Here is a 20,319-nt window from a genome sequence, read left to right as displayed (position 1 = left end):
AGCAAACATATGCTTTCAGTACAATAAAACCTTAATGGGAAAGGCAGGGCAAGATGCTTTCTAACTGTGGTGCTGGAGAAACTCTTGAGAGTCCCTTGGACAATAAGGAGATCAAACCAGTCAAACCTAAAGGAAACCAATCTTGAATTACTCATTAGAAGGACTGATGCTGAAGATGACACTCCAATACTTTGGCCACATGATGCAAAGAGCTGACTCACTGGAAAAGATGTGACTCATGGGCAAAGACCCTGATGCTGGGACAGACTGAGGGCAGAAGGAGAAGGGGACAACCTTCTCCTTTTGAGTATGAGATGGTTAGATGGCATCAACGACTCAATGGACTCGAACTTGAGCAACCTCCAGAGATAGTGGAGGACAAAGAACCTGGCAGTCCATGGGGGTAGCAAATATTCAGGCATGACTCAGTAACTGAACAACAATGAAGGTGCAAGGTGACAATTGAATAATTATCAGTGAAATAGGAGGTCTCATCCTTTAGAAAATATTTAGATATTCATAGTCTCAGTCTTTAGCCAATAGCTTTGCTGTACAGTTACATAAATCAGCTCTGTGTGATTGGAGTAAAGGTTATCCCTAAATTGATCTGTTATGAAAAAAATATCCTGCTTGGCACACTCAGTTACAGTTAAAAAATCAACACAATATGTTAGATTCAGTTATGGACGTATTTGGGGGAATTTAGAAGTATTCAAGTGGACCACACATATGTCCACCAAAAGGTAACAAGGAAGAGAAGAAGAAAAAAGAGAGATGCTGCTGGTAACTGCAAGCTCAATGGAGACTAGAATCCTCTTTCTATAGCCAGCTTCCTAAATTGATAAGACGAACAAGTATTTGAGTTTTCAGGTGATCCATCGTAGGGCCATAAAGCTGCACATTCCCCTTGTACTGACCAAATGACCAGTGTAACAAAGAACTGCACCCAATGACAATGAGAAATAAATCCTATGAAGGTGGCTGTGGGTAAAATTCTCTAGGGACAAATGCTGGAATAGAGCTGGTAAGTGAATTACATCTGACCTCTTACCAGTAGACTAAGGACACTATAAGCTGGTGTAATGCTTATTCTACTCTAGGGTCATTTGTTCAGCAACAGAAGTAACCTACATTTGAAGCTCTGGAAAAGTGACTTCTCTAGCCATTAAGCTCCTCCTTGAAATATTTCTTCTGATTAAAATGTACACAATATACATTAAAGAAGTGATTAGAAGGGAATTTCTGGGTGCTTTGAAAGCACTCTTACACAAGTTAGGGCATAATCATTATCAAGTAATTGAATACATTCAAAAAAGTCGATATTTTCCCTTATGAATACCTTGAAGTGTAAATTGCTTGGATGAGACAAAAGGAAAAATAAGGTCCTTTTTTTTTCTTTTTTCCAATGAAAGTGATGTTCATCTCTTGGTTATCTATCTTAATGGGGAGGAGCAGCAGTGTGAAACATCCAGGATGCCTGATAATCATAAAGTCACAATGCTTGCAAAAAAATTAGATGCTATCTACTTGAGTAGCTTCACCTTCTTGGTAATATTTTGCTTCAGTGCACGTTATGATGAGTTTACATTCTCTGTGTACACACCATCTACGTGACAAGGGAACATATCCAGGAAGGTGCAGTACGGTTAGCAGTAGCCTACCAATAGGTAATACACAGAGCAGACAACATGCATCCTTAACACACAACTGGCACTAAATCTACATGAATCTGCTGATGTGACTGCAGGCCAGGCAAGAATGTTATCTTTATTACTATCAGGTACACGTATCTTCTCTTAAGCACATTTAACAGAATCTAAAGCAACTTACCTCTGAAAGCATACTGCAAAATTTTGTTTATTGCTCAAACAGAAATAAAACTTATCTAAGGACATTATCTAAAACTTATCTAAGGACATTATCAGGCCAGACATAAAGAGTTTACTGAACTAGGTCATTTATTTTTCTCTAAGTTTTCTGATTTAGGAAAAAAAGAAAGCAATTTTAGCTAAATTTGGTTGTGACAATGTCCTGCTTTCATTTCTGAAATTAAAAATAATGACTATTTTAGAAAAATTTTAAATGCTAAATTGTTAAAGAAAAATCACAAAAATTCACAGTAACCCTATCAACAGAGAATAGGATTATTAGTGAAGTCTTATGAAACTATTTTCTTTTATAACAAATTTGGTCTTACTGAGCATTTGGTTTTCCAATTTGTTTTCTTATATATCATACTCTTTGAATATAGTTTTAATGCTATCATATTATATACCAAAATAAGAAGTTTGCTTGCACGTTTCTAAAGAACAAGCAAATATTGTCTAGTAGTTATGAGTTTGAGTTGTAAAAGCAAAATGCCCAGGTTTAAATTTTACTTTTATATCTTCCTGTTATTCATTAATAATTTGTTTCCCAGTTTTGACTTTTCTATGTAAATTATTAAAAAGTTAACATATTTCTTTATTATCTGGGGACTATTTATATTTAATTAAATATAAGAGTAGAAGGTAAAATCAAAAAAAGTAGTTAAAATGGAGAGGCATATTCAGTATGGCCCATTAGGAAGCTGAATGGACTCAAAACTAATGTCCTGGTTTTCATTAAAAGAGGAAATTATTTGAATTATAATTTTAAAAGATCATCTTGAAAGAGATGGTATGGAGGCAAAGGCAAAAACAGGAAAACCACTAGGAAACTATTACAATTCTAGACATAGTGGAGACTTGCTGTAGAGGTAGAGATGCTGAGTGGTGATTAAGATAGAAATATATATATATTTGTAAGTAGAACTGACAGAATTTGCCTGGAAATTATAGTGGTGTTGCAAGGGAGAACAAAGAGGAAGTTGAAAACAATTCCAACACTGTTGTTGTGAGCTACTGGAGAAGATACTGTTTGCATTTACTATACTGGAAGAAAGAAAGAGGAAAAAGCAATTTTGGCAGAGACAGATCAGTGTTCTGGACAGATAAGTTCTAGAAGCTTTTCATCTAGGTGGAATTGTGTTGGAGGCAGATGGACCTTTCACTTTCGAAGACGTCTGAGTAGGAGATATAAATAAGATAGCCGTTACAACAGACAGGTTTTAAATATGAAATCATCAAGCATGGGCGTATACAGAGATAAGAGTTATGAGTGCTTAATGCATCTACAGGAAAAGAAGAGTTTTCTAAAAGGCAAGCATTTTGTTGTTCAGTTGCTCAGTCATGTCTGACTCTTTGAGACCCCATAGACTGCAACACTCCAGGCTTCCCTGTCCTTCACTATCTCCTGGAGTTTGCTCAAATTCATGTCCATTGAGTCAATGATGCCATCCAATCATCTCATCCTCTGTTGTCCCTCTCTCCTCCTGCCTTCAGTCTTTCCCAGCATCAGGGTCTTTTCCAATCAGTCAGCTCTACCAGTAAGGTGGTCAAAGAATTGGAGCTTCGACTTCAGAGTCAGTTCTTCCAATGAATATTCAGGATTGATTTCTTTTAGGATTGACTGGTTTGATCTTCTTACAGTCCAAGGGACTCTCAAGAGTCTTCTCCAACACCACAGTTCAAAAACATCAATTTTTCAGTACTCAGCTTTCTTCACAGTCTAACTCTCACACTCATACACGACTACTGGAGAAACCATAGCTTTGACTGTATGGACCTTTGTCGGCAAAGTAATGTCTCTGCTTTTTAATACGCTGTCAAGGTTTGTTATAGCTTTTCTTCGAAGGATCATGGGTCTTTTAATTTTATGGGTGCAGCTACCATCTGCAGTGATTTTGGAGCCAAAGTAAACAAAGTCTGTTACTATTTCCAATTTTTTCTCATCTATCTGCCATGAAGTGATGGGAACAGAGTATTTCAATGAACAGGGGTGACTCAGCTATGATGATGGTGGCAGACAAGACAAATAAATTCAGGACTGGGAACGATCATTGGATTTAACAACATGGAAGTAGTTTATGACTTTTTTTTTTTGGTATAGTGAAACCAAAGTCTATTTTAAAAAGAATTTAAGAGAGAATGAAGAGGAGAAATGAGGAAAGAATTTACAGACAGAAAGCAGAAGGTTATGGGGCAGAGAGCAGTGGCGTGGTGCCTGGAGGATGATGCCAGGAGTGTTAATAAGATGGGAGAAATTATGCCATTCTTACTGTGCATGATTCTCACAGACCATTCATACTAGAGAGAAAAATTTAATGCCACAGAACATAAATAGAAAGCCTGGAGCCATGTTTATGAGTGTGAGAGCTGACATCTGGAGCAGAGGTGAAAAGCTTTGTCTTTGTCAAAATATAATCAGTTTATACACAATAATAGAAACAGGAGAAGCATGTAGGGGCCCAGATCACAGTGTCGGGGAGATGGTTGAAAGAGCTTGGAGAAATTCTTTTTGGATTGTCTACATTTTCTGTTGAGGATGAGGCTAGATGAAAAGCTGTCAGATTCAAAGAAAGAGCAGAAATGACAAAATAATAATCCAGGAGATTGGGAGAGTAAGTTGGGAATGTGGCAGGATTTCCCAGTAAGGTTAAGATGATGTTTGAGGCTACTGGTCATGAATTTGACCCAATTTAATGTGGCTTTCCTCCAGGAGAAGTAGATATGATGAGGCTTGGGCTTTTAAGTGAGAGAGAAGGACGAGAAGTGAGGGTAAATGTTAGGTCAGTAATTATAACAGCAAACCCTGGCTTCTTAAGTGATTAAGTGAAAAGTGAGAGCCGAAGTGAACTGTGGTTAAGACTGGTGGATTGTCAGTTCAGTTAATTTAAAGATGAGTTGGATTCATTGTGCTAGGAACTAGAAAGATACAGCTGGAAATTCAGGAGTTTATGGTCAGAAACTAGGTGGCTTCACAAGGATACTATTGAGGGTCTACAGTTGAAAGTGACAAGGGGGCCGGCCTGACACAGAAGTGAGTCACTGTGATAGTGACTCACATGAACCAGAGAACAAGAGGCAGGGGGATGCAAACATCTCTGGTATTTCAAAATTTAAGTAGTTTAATACAGAGAAACAGAGACATATCAATATGGATGGGGTTAGGAAAGCAAACTTAGGGAAATAAAAAAGAGTTCAGAATTCACAGACAATTTTCACCAAAATTCTCAGTTGTCTACAGGATGAAACAGTAATTTTAAGGAAAGGAGCTGGGAGCCGCTGGCAAAATCTTATGTCCTTCAAAGGTCAACCTTCTGTCTGTTGCAGCCACAGAAGCTCTGATCGCTTCTCTTCCATATTCAGCTTCTCACGTGATTCACTCAGTTTGGCAAAAGGTAGTTCTGAAGCTTCCAGATCCTGTGACACATGAGGAAGTATAATTTGTGCTGAATTGCCACTAGAAAAGTAGGCACAGTTTATCCCTCTGGCTATGCTAGTATCATACTCTTTTTCATTTAACTTTTATTTTATATTGAAATATAGTTCATTTTACAAAGCTGTGTTAGTTTTAGGTATACAGGAAAGTGATTCAGTTATACATATGCATATATCCGTTCTTTTTCAGATTCTTTTTTCACATAGGTTATTACAGAATATTGGGTATAGTTCCCTGGGCTACATAGCAGGTCCTTGTTGGCTGTCTGTTTTATATAGACAGTAGTGTGTATATGCTAACCCCAAACATAATGTATCCCTCCCCCACCATGATTCCTCGCTGGTAACCGTAAGTTTGTTTTCTATGTCTGTGAGTCTGTTTCTGTTTGTAAATAAGTTCATTTGTATCAAAATTTTAGGTTCCACATATAAGCGATACCATATGATATTTATCTTTCCCTGTCTTAACCTCACTTAGTAGGTGAAGACTGATCTAATAGTATTGAACCCATGGTTACACTGAACACCCCGAGCAGCATCAGCCCGTGTGCTGGCCACGGAATGGAGAAACCCACTTGGATCTCCTCCACTTCAAGGGTAAACTTGGCTGCCCAGATGCTGGATGGCCTTTCACAATTGTCTCAGATGCACTGAATTGTCTCCCTGATTGTTCTGTCTGTTCAGGGGCAGGGCACTCCCTTGGGATTATTACTGAAATAGAAAGTACAGGTAATCCAGAGCCAATCTGCAACATGACATATCTGATAAGCCATGAGCATCCACAGCTCACACTGGGAGCTATCCACTGACCACAACAACTCAACTTTCCCTTCTAATACAGTTCTGCACAGATATTATTCAAAGAGCATTTGCTAATACATATTCTGAATATTACATTCTGTAATATTAAACTAAACCCAAACTATGGCATCAAGCTTCCAGAGTGCAAGGCAACTAGCTTTGCTCAAAGGAATCTCCTCATATAGGATAAAAGGAAAACAAAAATTCCCATTGGTAACTGTATCCACTTGAGTTGTGATTATTCTTTTCTTCAGGCACACTTTTCTTTTTAAATATTGTATAAATGTCAGACTTAGTAGTGTCACTATTCACAAACAATATCCTATGGAAACTAGATATGCAAGGAGAAAGGGGAAAAAAAAAAAAAAAACAGGCAATTTTGTATAAGTCAGACTAAATGCTTTTTTTTTTTAATTTTATTTTATCCCAGCAATTAAACTACAAAGGGTGCTATTTCCCAGCAGGGATTGTGACTGTCTTTAATATGCTATCCCATAACTCTGTAATGTCAGTTGATTATTAAAAATGGAAACATGCATTTGTATCAGAGACTCTCATGGTCATGAATCAAATGCCTTATTTTTATTATTGTATCTATTACCTATCTACTCACCTATTCATCTGTTTTTGCTGCACAATGAATCTATACATAAATAACGGGTTTGGAAGCAAAATTTCCAGCTCCTAGGGCCGCCTTCTCTGACTCAGCCCCTTTCTCTCAGCTTACAGTCCCCTGCTCCATCTTCACAAAGCACAGCCTTCAGTCTCTATGAATGACTCTATAATTATATCATGCCCACCCTGCTAGTCTAAGGTACCAGTAGTAGTATCTCCTTCTCAAGAGACTTGACTACATCTGCAAAGTCCCTTTTCTCATGCAAGGTACTCACAGGTTCTCAGGTTTTGAATGTGGACATATTTATGGTGAGGACATTATTCTATTTACTATAGCAGTTCACTCTCACCTGATGTGTACTACTTCCCAAATTCAAAGAGATTCAATTATCATTGCACCTCATGTTCCTTTGTGAAAAAAATATAAGTATCAATATATAAACTCAGTTTTCATTTTGAAGGAATATCTTATTATATCACCAACATCAGAATTCTTAAAAGTGTTTACCAATGAGAAAGTCCCTAGTTTTCATGGGCAGGTACATTTCTTTACAAGGCACCTCTCAAAATTGCATTTCATGATCAACATTCCCAATCAGCATGATTCAGTGCAGGAGGTCGATAAAATAGATCAGTGTAATATACCAAGGATGGTGATACAATCAAAGTTGCTTTGGACTAGATTGTAACCAAAGACTGAGGTTTTCAAAGCACTGAGATAAGACACTGATGTGTATCACTGCAAGTGCTGCTGAAAGGGAACCACTTCAGGACAACTTGCTAATTAGTGTAAGGGGAAAAAAGAGCAAACTCATTGGGGAAAAGGTATGGGAATTTATTGCAGTCCACTAACGCATACCCACACCTATTACCAAAGTCCCAATGCTTGACAATAAGAACCTTAACATTCATACAAAAGCCATGGAAAGATTATGAATTCAATGTGTGTTATAATTTTATATCCTGTAAATCAAATTATAGATTTGGATTACATCAACCCTTTGATAAAAAGTTAGATAAATGTCTCATGGCAATTATGGAATTTCTCTAGTTTTCCAACCAGGTTGTAAACTAAGAAAAGAAAAGCATGAGCTTGTTATTATCTTTGGGTAAGTGCTCTTGTATATAATGAGAAATGTTAGCCCACCCAGAAGTTCTTGCAGTCATTTCCACAATATTTTACTGCAGGAGCTATTGCTTTCCTAAATCCTTGCTTTTAACAGACACTTTATTACAGGTAAATGTAGATAATCATTTAACGAACTATTTTTTATAACATGTCATGGATTATCAATATACATTCCTGAGCTGATGAAGGGATCGTTATTATCTTCAAATATGAACAGACCAGATATCCTTCTCAGATTACATTGTAAAATATTTTCACAAGGACCACTTCAAGTACAAGTAACAGTCAAAAGACTCTAACAGAAAAACATCAGTCACTCTAGATATTTCAGGCTGGAGGGGATTTAATACAGAGAATTAGGGACAAACAAAACTGTTGGAAGAGCTACATCCTTCAAGAAGCCTAAAAGTGCTATAATCACAGGGAGCTTTCATCAATAATCTCAGCTGCTGCAGCCCTGAAGCCAGTGACTCACAGAACTCACAAGAGCAAATTATATTTCTGCAATTTTCTAAACCCCAAAAATCTGGTCAGTGTTGCCAATGGAGCAATAATGGTTCCTGCTTCTTTCCCTTTCCAATCTTACATTTCTTTGGCAGATGTTCAGTTAGACTTAGCAAAATAAAAGACTAGAAGGAGGCTGTATTTAATTCTGACAGATAAGCACAGATGTTGAAACTGTACCAGCTATGTGAGGAATAACGTAGGCAAGAGGAACTGTGAGTAAGAGACAAGTAAGTAAGTAAGTAAGGTAAGATGTTAGTAAGAGAGAAAGAGGTAGATGTGTAAGGAGTATAGCTTTAATCCAGTAAACTGGATTGAGCTTTTTAAAAACAATTTTTTTTTTCTTAAAGCTTGTGCTATCGTCTCTCTGGGCTTCCCAGGTGTCACGAGTGGTAAAGAATCTGCCTGCTAATGCAGGAGACACAGGAGACATGGATTTGATCCCTGAGTCAGGAGATCCCCTGGAATAGGAAACGACAACCCACTCCAGGATTCTTACCTGGAAAATCCCACAGACAGAGGAGCCCAGTGGACTACAGTCCATGGGGTTGCAGAGTCGGACACAACTGAGCACACACACATATATCATCTCTCTTCATGTGAAATACTGTTTGTTATTTTTCTCTCTATCACGAACACACTTGCTGAGTTTCTGAAAAACCAATAAGTTCTCACTTGTCATATTTGTTCTGATAGAGCTTCATTTACATGTGATTTAATTATATCTTGAATGTTCAAACCCCAAGTATTCTAAAGAAACTTCTGCTAAAATTATATCTACTTAGAGAATTTTTAAACATAAAACTAACAGCCATTTTCTTTCTTGTACTGTTATGCTGTTTTTCTACCCTTTTAAAGCAATTAGGTATTTCCTATTTTTTAAATAAAAATCATGAATTTTTGTAATTCATATAATGAATTAGTAATATAATTTTTAGTATATTTCTATATTTGTTAGCATGCATGTCACATGATATAGCTTAATTTTTGGAGAGCCATATCATATAGTTATTATTACTGTGGGTTTTGGGGTGAAAATGCCCAGAAGTGAATGACAGCTGCCACTGGCACTGCTCATGAGCTCTTGTTCGAATGGTTGTGTGTTCTGTTTTCTCACATATAAATTGAAAATACTATCAGTACTTACAGAACTCGCTACGACATTAAAATATTAATAGTTCATAGTACCAAGTATGTAGTAAGATCAAAGCCATCAGCTGTCACACTAACTGTCCTTAAGTGAAAGTGCTAATTGCTCAGTGTGTCTGACTCTCTGGGACCCCACGGACTGTAGCCAGGCTCCTCCATCCATGGGATTTCCCAGGCAAGAATACTGGAGGGGGTAGCCATTTCCTTCTCCAGGGGATCTTCCTAACCCAGAGATCAAACCCAGGTCTCTCGCATTGCAGGCAGATTCTTTACCATCTGAGTCAACAGGGAAGCCTCAATAACTGTTCATAACAGCGAACTATTAACAGGTTTTCTTTGCTCTTACCTGTAGAGGCAGGGTTTTAAGATCTGCCTTCAATCCTTTAGGAAGAGAAAATAACTTTTGCCTTTTCTTTTTTCCTGTTCCTCGAGAGTTCACACTTTTTCTTTTCATTTGTTTCCTTTTAAGGCTAATCTTAGAGTTGAATGACTTGTGAGACAAGGAAGTCACACACTATACCTACTGTCACCCATGTCCAGCCATGGCCTTGGCCTCCAGAAATGAACAGGTGAACTGCAAAGTGTCTTATGCCAACAAGGCCAAGGATCTCCTAAGCTAATCGATGATCCTGGAACTACATAACTTTAAAAATTCCTTTTCAGAAAACTATAGAAGATGGGGAACAAAACACAAAAGTCATGGGGAAAAAACACAAAAAGCAAATACACAAAAGCTTCACTTTAAGTGTATACAGACTATATCTTGATCTTCACATATATGAACTATAAAATAGATGTGAACATATATTTTTTTCATTTATTTTTATTAGTTGGAGGCTAATTACAATATTGTAGTGGTTTTTGACATACATTGACATGTGAACATATATTTTAAAAAATTACTATTTATTTGGCTGCATCAGGTCATGGTTGTGGCATACGAGTTCTTCAATGCATCACACAGGATCTCTCTTGAGGCACACAGGCTTTCTAGTTGAGGCTCACAGTCTTAGTTGCTCTGCAGCATGTGGGATCTTAGTTCCCCGACCAGGGATCAAACTCATGTCCTCTTCATTGGAAGGCAGATTCTTAACCACTGGGGCCACAAGTGAAGTCCTGATGTGAACATATTAATAATACACTTGCCTACACCTGTGTTCTCTTCTTTGCCAATTTTAGTAACATTATATCCATATTTATTAGGATTTTCTTTCTATTCTAATATTAAACTGTGAAAGTGTATCTCCTTCCATACATTCAGTAACTCATAAAATAATTAAATTAATTCAGACAGGGGAACGCATTTTACTCATTTTTTGGCATATGAAAAGTAATTCTATGGGCATATGATGTTATTCTAGCTTAAGGAAGTAAGGGGAAAAAGGTCAATGACTCTTTATCATGCTAACTGCTACCATATTGGGCAATTTGAAACATGACGGGCCTGGAAGAAACTTAGGAGTATGGCATGAACATGGGAAAGAAAAGGATAGCAAGGAAATACTAGATCAGGAAGCAAAAGCTTAGCCTTAGACAGCAGAGGCTTAAGGGAAAAATAGAGTAAAACCTAAATTGGAGGGGCGGGGGGAAGAGATCTCAGTAAAAGAGAAGTGCCCGATCAATCTCCTGCTCACTCTTCCAATGAACTGCATAGTTGGGCTCACCTTCACCTTGCCTGGTTGATATCAACTCTATCAATTTTTCCATTAAAGTCTAATTGAGTACTGTCAATAATGGACTATCTGCTTACTATCTGTACCACCTGTGTACCTGTTTAATGCTTGAAATTGAGGGCTTCCTTAATGGGGCATAAGTACTGAATGTCTCCAAGGGTTGTCACGGATCTAAGATTTAAAAGATTCCCATGCACAAAGGAACTTAAGCAGTTGATTGCTTAGTCACAACAGGTAACAGCACAAGTATTGCCCATCAGAGACCCTCATGATTGCTCTCATAATTTGATGGTTCTTGTTTTATATTAATTTACTCAGTTAAGTTCAGTCACTCAGTCATGTCCAACTCTTTGCTACCTGATGGACTGCAACACGCCAGGCCTCTCTGTGCATCACCAACTCCTGGAGCTTGCTCAAACTCTTGCCCATTGAGTCGCTGATGCCATCCAACCATCTCGTCCTCTCTCGTCCCCTTCTTCTCCTGCCTTCAACCTTCCAGCATCAGGGTCTTTTCCAATCAGTCAGGTTTTTGCATCAGGTGGCCAAAGTATTGGAGTTTCAGCTTCAGCATCAGTCCTTCCAATGAATATTTAGGACTGATTTCCTTGAAGATTGACTGGTTTGATCTGCTTGTAGTCCAAGGGATTCTCAAGAGTCTTCTCCAACACCACAGTTCAAAAGCATCAATTCTTTGTTTCTCAGCATTCTTTATGGTCCAACTCTCACATCCATACATGACTACTGGAAAAACCATAGCTTTGACTAGATGGATTTATTCAGACCAGTACTTTAAGACTCTGGACTATCCCTGGAGTCCCTATCATGTAAATGTCTGAAGGCAGGTACAACATTAAGCCAATGCCAGATGATTATGAAGTCCCTCAGATCTAATTCTCACAAGACAAGGTTCTCTGGCTTCCTTTGACTGGCTTTCTCTATTAATCAATGGGATATGTAATTTAAATTTTTTTTTGGCTACACCCCACAGCATGTGTGATCTTAGTCCCCTGAGCAGGGATCAAACCCATGTCTTGTGCAGGGGAAGCATAAAGTCCTAACAACTGAACTACCAGGGAAGTCCCTTTCTTTCTCATTTACTAGTTCATTAAATATGCTGTAGCATGAGTTATCTTTCCAGTTACCCATTTGCTCTGTTCTAAATGAACTGAGTGTGCTAAAGTACACTCGCTTCTTGACACTCTTTTGAAAAAGGTATTTTGTCTCATTTTAAAATGTCTTGCACCATTTCATAAATACCCTCATTATTGCTCTCCTGATTTGATGGTCTTTGTTTTATATTAATTTACTCAATAAATATTTATTCAATTCATATTACATACTTAATAAGATGTGATCCTGCCCTTAAGACACTCACATTGTCACTGAATAAATGCAGTTCTCAGGGGAAGGGTATGAACACATAAAGAAGAAAAGAATGGTTTCTTCCTATTTGGTTGGGAAGGAGAGGGAGGGAAAGCTCAGGTGGTGATGTTTATGTTCATCTTCAAAAACAAGTATGTGCTCGCCCAGCAAATGAGGCATAAAAGATGAGGCGTAAGAAGCAGTGTGAACAAAGGCATGGAGAAGGGAATGTTTCATGAAACGACAGTGTTTGTTCTGATCAGATAAGCACCAGAAGGTTTTTGTAAATCAAAGAAGGAAATAAGAAAAGCATCTGTGCCCTCATATGAGATTCCAGAGAAAGGAGACAGGAGGGATGCTAAAGGGGCTGAAGCTGATTATAAGGTCTGTAAGGAGTTATTAAAAATAGTAAGCAGAGTGGATAATATGATCAGATGAAATTTTAATGTGTGGGGTAAGAATATATAACAGAAAATTAAAAAAAAAAAAACATATATTTATGGGGATTTGGTACTTTAAATCTGTGGGAAAAGAAAATTGTTTTAGAAGGCTGAATAGTCTAGGACCATTCTGCTAGGGTTAGGATCCTGATTCTACCAATTAACATATGTATGAATTGTGCAAAATCAATAACCATTTGGTGCCTTACTTGTCCCTTCATCTATATGCTGTGTTTAATCCTTAAACCAACCCCAGGAAAGTGGAATTATATTGAAAGCTTCTGGCACAATTAAGGGTTGTCCAATATAAGTGATTTCTATGATAATCACATACTGGCTATCCATTTAAAAATATTTAGGTTAATATTTCACACATTGATAAGAATGTATTTCAGGTGGATTAAAAACTTACTTTTTTTAAATTATGGAAGTATTAGGACAAAAAACATAGACATAAGTTTATAACTTTTGGATAGAGAAAGTCTTTAAATAATTATGCAGGAAACATCAAATAAAAATGTGTAAGTTTGAGAATACTACAATTAAGGATTTCTGTGCAAGATATCCCCTGCTGTAAATGAAGACAAATGACAGACCAGATTTTCCAATACATGTATGAAGTGGTGGCAAGGTTGTGGGGAGGTAGGTATTTATGTACAGCTCACAGGAGTACAAATAGGTGTAGTCCTTTTTGACAGCAGTGTGGCAGGACTCCTTAAAATAAAAACGAGAGACAAATTCTGTGAACCCATTTCTATTTCTTGGTTATTTACAGGCATCACAAAGGTAACTTACTTTAAAATATCTCAGCGTAAAAAGTTATATAAATGTGTAAAGAAGCTTTCACACCTATGCTTAAGGAAGTATAGAGAAGGATGTTCAAAGCACTGTTGTTGGTTAAGAGAAAATAAATTTTAACTGCCTAACTGTCCACCAATGGAGTTTTAACTATACTATGTCTAACCTATGGAATATTATGAACATTTTAAGAGAATGAGATAGAGCTAGATTATCTATATAAGAATAAAACTCCATGACATATTGTAAAAAGAAACAAAATTTTTAAAACAGGTAGAGTGTGAGATCAGAGAAGCATATAACCTTATTTACATAGGAATATGCACATATTAATGCATAGAAGAAGGTTTGAAAACAGTGTCTTCCCTTTCCACCCTTGTCTGGCTTTTATTTGCTTTAATTGTAAAACCAAGCCTAATCCTTACTAATATAGGATATATGGTTTTCTTCACCAACAAGGAGAAGAAGTGGAAAAAGAGAAATCCAATTTTTTTTTTAAAGCATAATTTTAAAAATACATTAAACTGCATCATCAGAAATCTTGGAGATCTCAATATTTCAATATTTCACCATATGTACACTTAGAATAAATTAAAAGAAACAAATGAAGGGGATAGAAGAAGAAATAATGATACATATAAAATAAGATAGTAGGAATAAATTCAAACACAAGTTAAACTTCGTTTTTGAAAGACAAATGCTAATATTTGCTATTTTGAAAGCCACCTGGTTTCATGGCATTTATAAGACACCTTTAAAATAGAATGATATCACAAGACTCAATAATACCACTCAAAATAAAAAACATATGTCCACAAGACTACACAAACACAAGTATTTATATTATCTTTCTTCATAACAGACAAAAACTGGAAACAAATGATTAAACTGAGCAGTGAAGCCAGAAACAAAAGAATATACACTAGATGATTTACCAGAAAATTTTAATCTATGTGATAGAAAACAGTCAACAATCAACCAGATGGGGATGAGGCGGGTGTGGTCTGAGGCAATTTGGATGAGAGATGAAAATGTTCTCTGTTTTGATTGTCCCGGTGGTTACTTGATATATTGATTTTTCAAAACTCCTTGAGGTATACACAAAATCAATGTTTTTGTATCCAAATTTAAATTCAGTAAATAAAGAGATGAGAAAAGGAAAAAAATATATAGAAGTACAGAAAAGAAGTACTTACTTTATTTTTTGGAGGCTAAGTGCAGGCTTTTCTCTGTGGAGGAATCGGAGCATGTTTATTTTTTATTTATATTTTTTAAGTGGGATCTTAAGGAATAGCAAGGCTGAACGAAAGAGAAGAAAGAAGCATGTTTCAGACAGAGGAAGCCATAAGCTAGATTCATGGGACAGATGGCAAAATCCGAGGTTCATTTGAGGAACTGGGAGGAATTCAACTGGACCAGAGAGAAAGGTGTAACAGAAGAATCAAGTGAGGTTAACGGTCCTGAGCTTTGCATAAGCGAGACTGTCTTTACTTTGCCCTTGAACATGAATGTCATTTTGTTCATAGAATTCTTGTCTCATGTTCGTTTTCCTCATAATATTCTGCAGGTTTGCTAATTACCATTTTGAAGGCAGTGTTGCTGAAATGTCTAAGGTTGCCTGGTGCTTTTTCCTCTGCAGGTAAACAAACTTTGCTCCTTTATTAAATATAGTGCCTATTTTGATCTTGTTTCATTAATATTATTTTCCTTGATAGTCAATGAGTCTGAAGAACCCACTATTCATGTTATCACTGATGATTCCTTTACCGCAAATTGTCTCCTTTTGGAAATCTTACCACCAGTACATCGGAACTCCCACACATTCCCCATGCTTCATCTTTTCTAATGACGGTATAGTCTGCATTTCCACTTCTAATGACTTTTGAGGGAAAGTTTGTTATGCCTTTTCTTCTCCCTTAATTTGATCTTGGTCATATTAATAATTTAGTGTTTTTACTCCTTTATTATTGTTTTAAATTCAGAAATCATTTTCCAGTCTTTCCCTTTTCATTCCTATCAGAGCTTATTCCATAAGCACAATGTCCTCTGAAATGTTATAAAGGAATTAATGTAAATTTGTATTTATGTTTTGTATCACTCAGAAGTCTTCAGAGAAAGGGAAACAGCAGGAATAACTAATTAGAGAAATAAAGAAAAAGAGGGAGAAAGAAAGGAATTTTAAGATAGTGGTTCACGTAACTGTTGTTGTTGTAGTGGTTGCTAAGTCATGTCTGAGTTTCTCATAACCACATGGACCGTAGCCCGCCAGGTTCCTCTGTCCATGGAATTTTTCAGGCAAAAATACTGGTTTCCTTTCCAGGTCACATAACTGTGGAGGCAGGCAAATATGAAAGCTATGTGTCAGGCTTATACCTGGAGACGCGAGCTGGATTTCTATGTCACAGTCTCATCTCTAATTTTTTCCCCATCTCTGTTTTTGATAGGAATCTTTTAAATCAACTGATTGTATATGTTAATCACATCTACAGCGCACCTTCACAGCAGCAACTAGAGGAGTGTTTGACCAAATACCTAGGACCATAGTCTAGCCAACATGACAGACAAAGCTGACAAACATTATAATTTATACCAATTACTGTCACATTAATATAAAATATTACAGTTACTTATGATATGAGAAGTCCTCTGGTTTTGTGTGCTATTCTACTTTTTACCAAACCATCAGTTCTGATTCTTCCATGCAGGTTCCTTTGGATGAAACATACCATCTTTTCATTTGCCCACGTTTTCTTGTATTTTTTTTTTTTAATTAATACAGAATTTCTGTGAATGCTTGTCCAGATTTTCAGGTTGAAATGAATTCTGTCATATCAGACCCCTTTGGGTATTCTATCTCAGTTTTCCATTTTACAATCTCTTATAAGCAGTAAAAAATACTACTACTACTAATAATCCTTTTAAAAGAAATATGCTTGTAATAACCTCTTTGTAGTCTCTGTCAGGCTGAAAACTCATTTCCAACTTAAAGTGATAACTTTGAGTAAAATGTGTTTGGATCCTCATTCAGAACTGTCCCATAAAATTGAAGCCTAAAAAGTCACCATCACAATCAATCAAAATGATTGATTTGGTAAGCTAGATAAAAGCAATTTTGGAACTTCGTTAAAATAGTTAAAAATAAACTATCATTGACATCTTTTGTAAATGTAAAGAAGTGGCCAGTGGTTATTAATAAAACAAAGAGTGCCATCTACTGACTACAGAATTCTCTGGTGAAAGCTGCCTTCAACATCAACGTAATACCACACAACTTCCCAGTATGATAGTGCTATCATCATTCATTTGATATTCTGAATTTTCCAAGAATTTTTGCTCATTTTAAAAGCTCACATTTAAATCTCTAGTTCTGCTAACTGAAGTGAAATTTACATGTGCTTGAATCAAATGACTGCCACTTTACAAAATCACTGTCATCAAGAAGCAATTTTTTTAAAGTGCCCCTCTGTGCTCAGAACTATGCAATATAAAAGAAATATGACTATATTCCCCTCACACAAGACTCAGCAACAGTGGTGGAGACTGCAGAAATGTAAGAATAATTAGACTCCATTTCTCCCAATGAAACCCTCCTGAGATAATTGAGGATATGAAAGCACTGATGTAATTTCCTGATAAAGGAGACACTGAAGCATATTTCACACGGAGGATTAGAGTTAGCACCTATCACTTTTTAATTCAGATATGATTTTATAGAGGAAGTAACATTTAGAGTTTTGAAGACAATCAAAACAAGACAGTAACTGGAGGAGAGTTTCATGTACTGCATTTAAATTGCTGCTGTTGTTGCTTAGTTGCTCAGTTGTGTCCTGCTCTTTGCAACCCCGTGGACTGTAGCCCACCAGACTCCTCTGTCCATGGGATTTTGCAGGCAAGAATACTGTAGTGGGTTGCCATTTCCTTCTCCAGGGGATCTTTCTGACCCAGGGATGAAACCCACGTCTCCTGCTTGGCAGGCGGATTCTAAATAGGAGTCAATATTTTAAAAGTGCAGAGGATGAGATGGTTGGATGGCATCACTGACTCAATGGACCTGAGTTTGAGCAAACTTCGGGAGACAGTGAAGGACAGAAGCCTGGCATGCTGCAGTTCACAAGGTCGCAAAGAGTCAGACACAACTTAGCAACTGAACAACAACAATTTAAAAAGTGTAGAAACAAAGCTTCCTCGTGGGGTTCACTAGAGACATTGTGAACTTTCTCTAAAGTAGAGCAGGGATAGGAGGGCTGTGCTTCCAGGGCAGGATTATGGTGTTTAAAGGAATAAATCACTCCAGAAACAGAAACATAGAGTCAAGAAGGTTCATCTCCAGGAGACACTTTTCAGTCTCACCACTGGCTTCAGGATCCCAGGTGGGACTAGGTGAATACATGATGCTACACCTTACACCCCTTTATCTGTTAACAGATCAGACGCCATGACAAGAAACAAGACTGGGACTTCCCTAGTGGTCCAGTGGTTAGGGCTTCATCTGCCAATGCAGGGGTGAGGGTTCGATTCCTGGTCAGGCAGCTAGGATCCCACATGCTTTGTGCCCAAAAAACAAACACATAAAACAGAAGCAATACTGCAACAAATTCAATAAATTCTTAAAAATAAAGAAACTAGTCATGTTCCTACAAAAGTGCAAAATGCTAATAATCTCTTCTGTCAACTCTGACATCCTGGGCTCTCCCCCTGATGAAGGCTTCTCCTGGAACATTGCTAGGCTTTCTCAACAAGAGAGTAATCCTGTGAAATTCTATAATAAAAACAGAATTAGCAGTACATTCCAACTTCATTTCTTTGTTCACTCATTTCATAGGGTACTTCAAAGCAGAATGGGTTTGCATAACACATTCATCTGTATAATAACGTTTTGTCCCAGTTAGAATTTTTTTGTTGTTAAATAAATGAAACAACAGCACATGCTTCCAGTCCCAGGGCCCACCGGAAGGACGTAGAGTGTATAGGGTGTAGGCTCCAGGATGTAACCCTCAAACCCAAGGTCAACAAACTCTAGTAAAATCTTACATTCTTCAGTGGATGAAGAAGATAAAACCATAGGAGTTTACAAGAAGAAAGTAGATTAAATTTATAGCTATAGGTTATCTCTTGAAAAAAGACATATATTTCATATGCATTTTGTGATGAGGACAGAACTGGTGAGAAACTGATAAAAATTAATTGTAATTTGGGATCTTATAAAGCAAAACCTTCTCTCTCCATCAACTGGACTTTTACCAAAACACTGCTTACCCTCCCTGTAAGGTAGACATGCCATGTGGACAATTAAAACATAAGATTGCTAGAAAGATTACAGGATGACAGTATCCATCTTAATACCAGTAGGGCTTCAGGTCAGTTGGAACAGAGTGGTCCCAACAAATTTTATAGGTACAATTTAGAACTAATTTTATCCCTTTAAAAATTGTAATGATACTCTAATTCCCTAATCATTCGTGATCAGCCAAGTAACAGCCCACACATAAATTAGGTCATAAACTCTGGCACACATATATATTACCTTAGGTGGAAAAAGTGGTTTCAAGAAGTGATTAATTTAAGGAGCTTAAAAGGGACATTGTCTCGAATTATCTGAGTAGGTCCTAAACACAATCTCAAGTGTCCTTATAAGTGGGAAGCAGTTGATACACACAAAGAAGGCAACATGTAAACAGAGATTTGAAGAGGCTGGTCTTGAAAATTTGAAGATGCTGACTTTGAAGGCTGAAGTGATTTGGCCACAAACCAAGGAATGGGCTTCCCTGGTGAGTCAGATGGTAAAGAATCTGCCTGCAATGCAGGAGACCCAGGTTCAATCCCTGGGTCAGGAAGATCCCCTGGAGAAGGGAATAGCAGCCCACTCCAACATTCTTGCCTGGGAAATCCCATGGACAGAGGCGTTAGTGGGCTACAGTCCATGGGTGGCAAAGAGTCAGACATGACTGAATGACTAACACTTTCACTTCTTTCAAGGAATAGTAGAGCCACCAGAAGCTGGGAGAGGCTAACACCTTGATTGGAGTCCAGCAATATTGATTCATATGTGGGGGCTGAGAAACAGTGAGAGAATACATTTCTGTTGTTCTAAGCCTCCAATTTTGTAGTAATCTGCAATAACAGCCATGGGAAACCAACATATTCCAGGTGACTTTGTCTTTCTATAATCCATGTTTCATAATATAGGATATCATTTAAATATCTTTGGCATTATTCAGTTCAGTTCATTTCAGTCGCTCAGTTGTGTCAGACACTTTGCAACCCCATGAATCGCAGCACACCAGGCCTCCCTGTCCATCACCAACTCCCGGAGCTTACTCAAACTCATGTCCATCGAGTTGGTGATGCCATCCAGCCATCTCATCCTCTGTTGTCCCCTTCTCCTCCTGCCCCCAATCCCTCCCAACATCAGGGTCTTTTCCAATGAGTCAACTCTTCGCATGATGTGGCCGAAGTATTATTAGCGCCATGCTAAATCTTTCACACACAGTGTCTCCAATCCTTCTCTTTTTCCAGAAATCATACTGCTCCTTGCCTGCTCTCTGCTC

Source organism: Dama dama, chromosome 14 (genome assembly GCF_033118175.1).
Source record: "Dama dama isolate Ldn47 chromosome 14, ASM3311817v1, whole genome shotgun sequence".
Classification (NCBI taxonomy): domain Eukaryota; kingdom Metazoa; phylum Chordata; class Mammalia; order Artiodactyla; family Cervidae; genus Dama; species Dama dama.
This window is presented reverse-complemented; position numbering follows the sequence as displayed.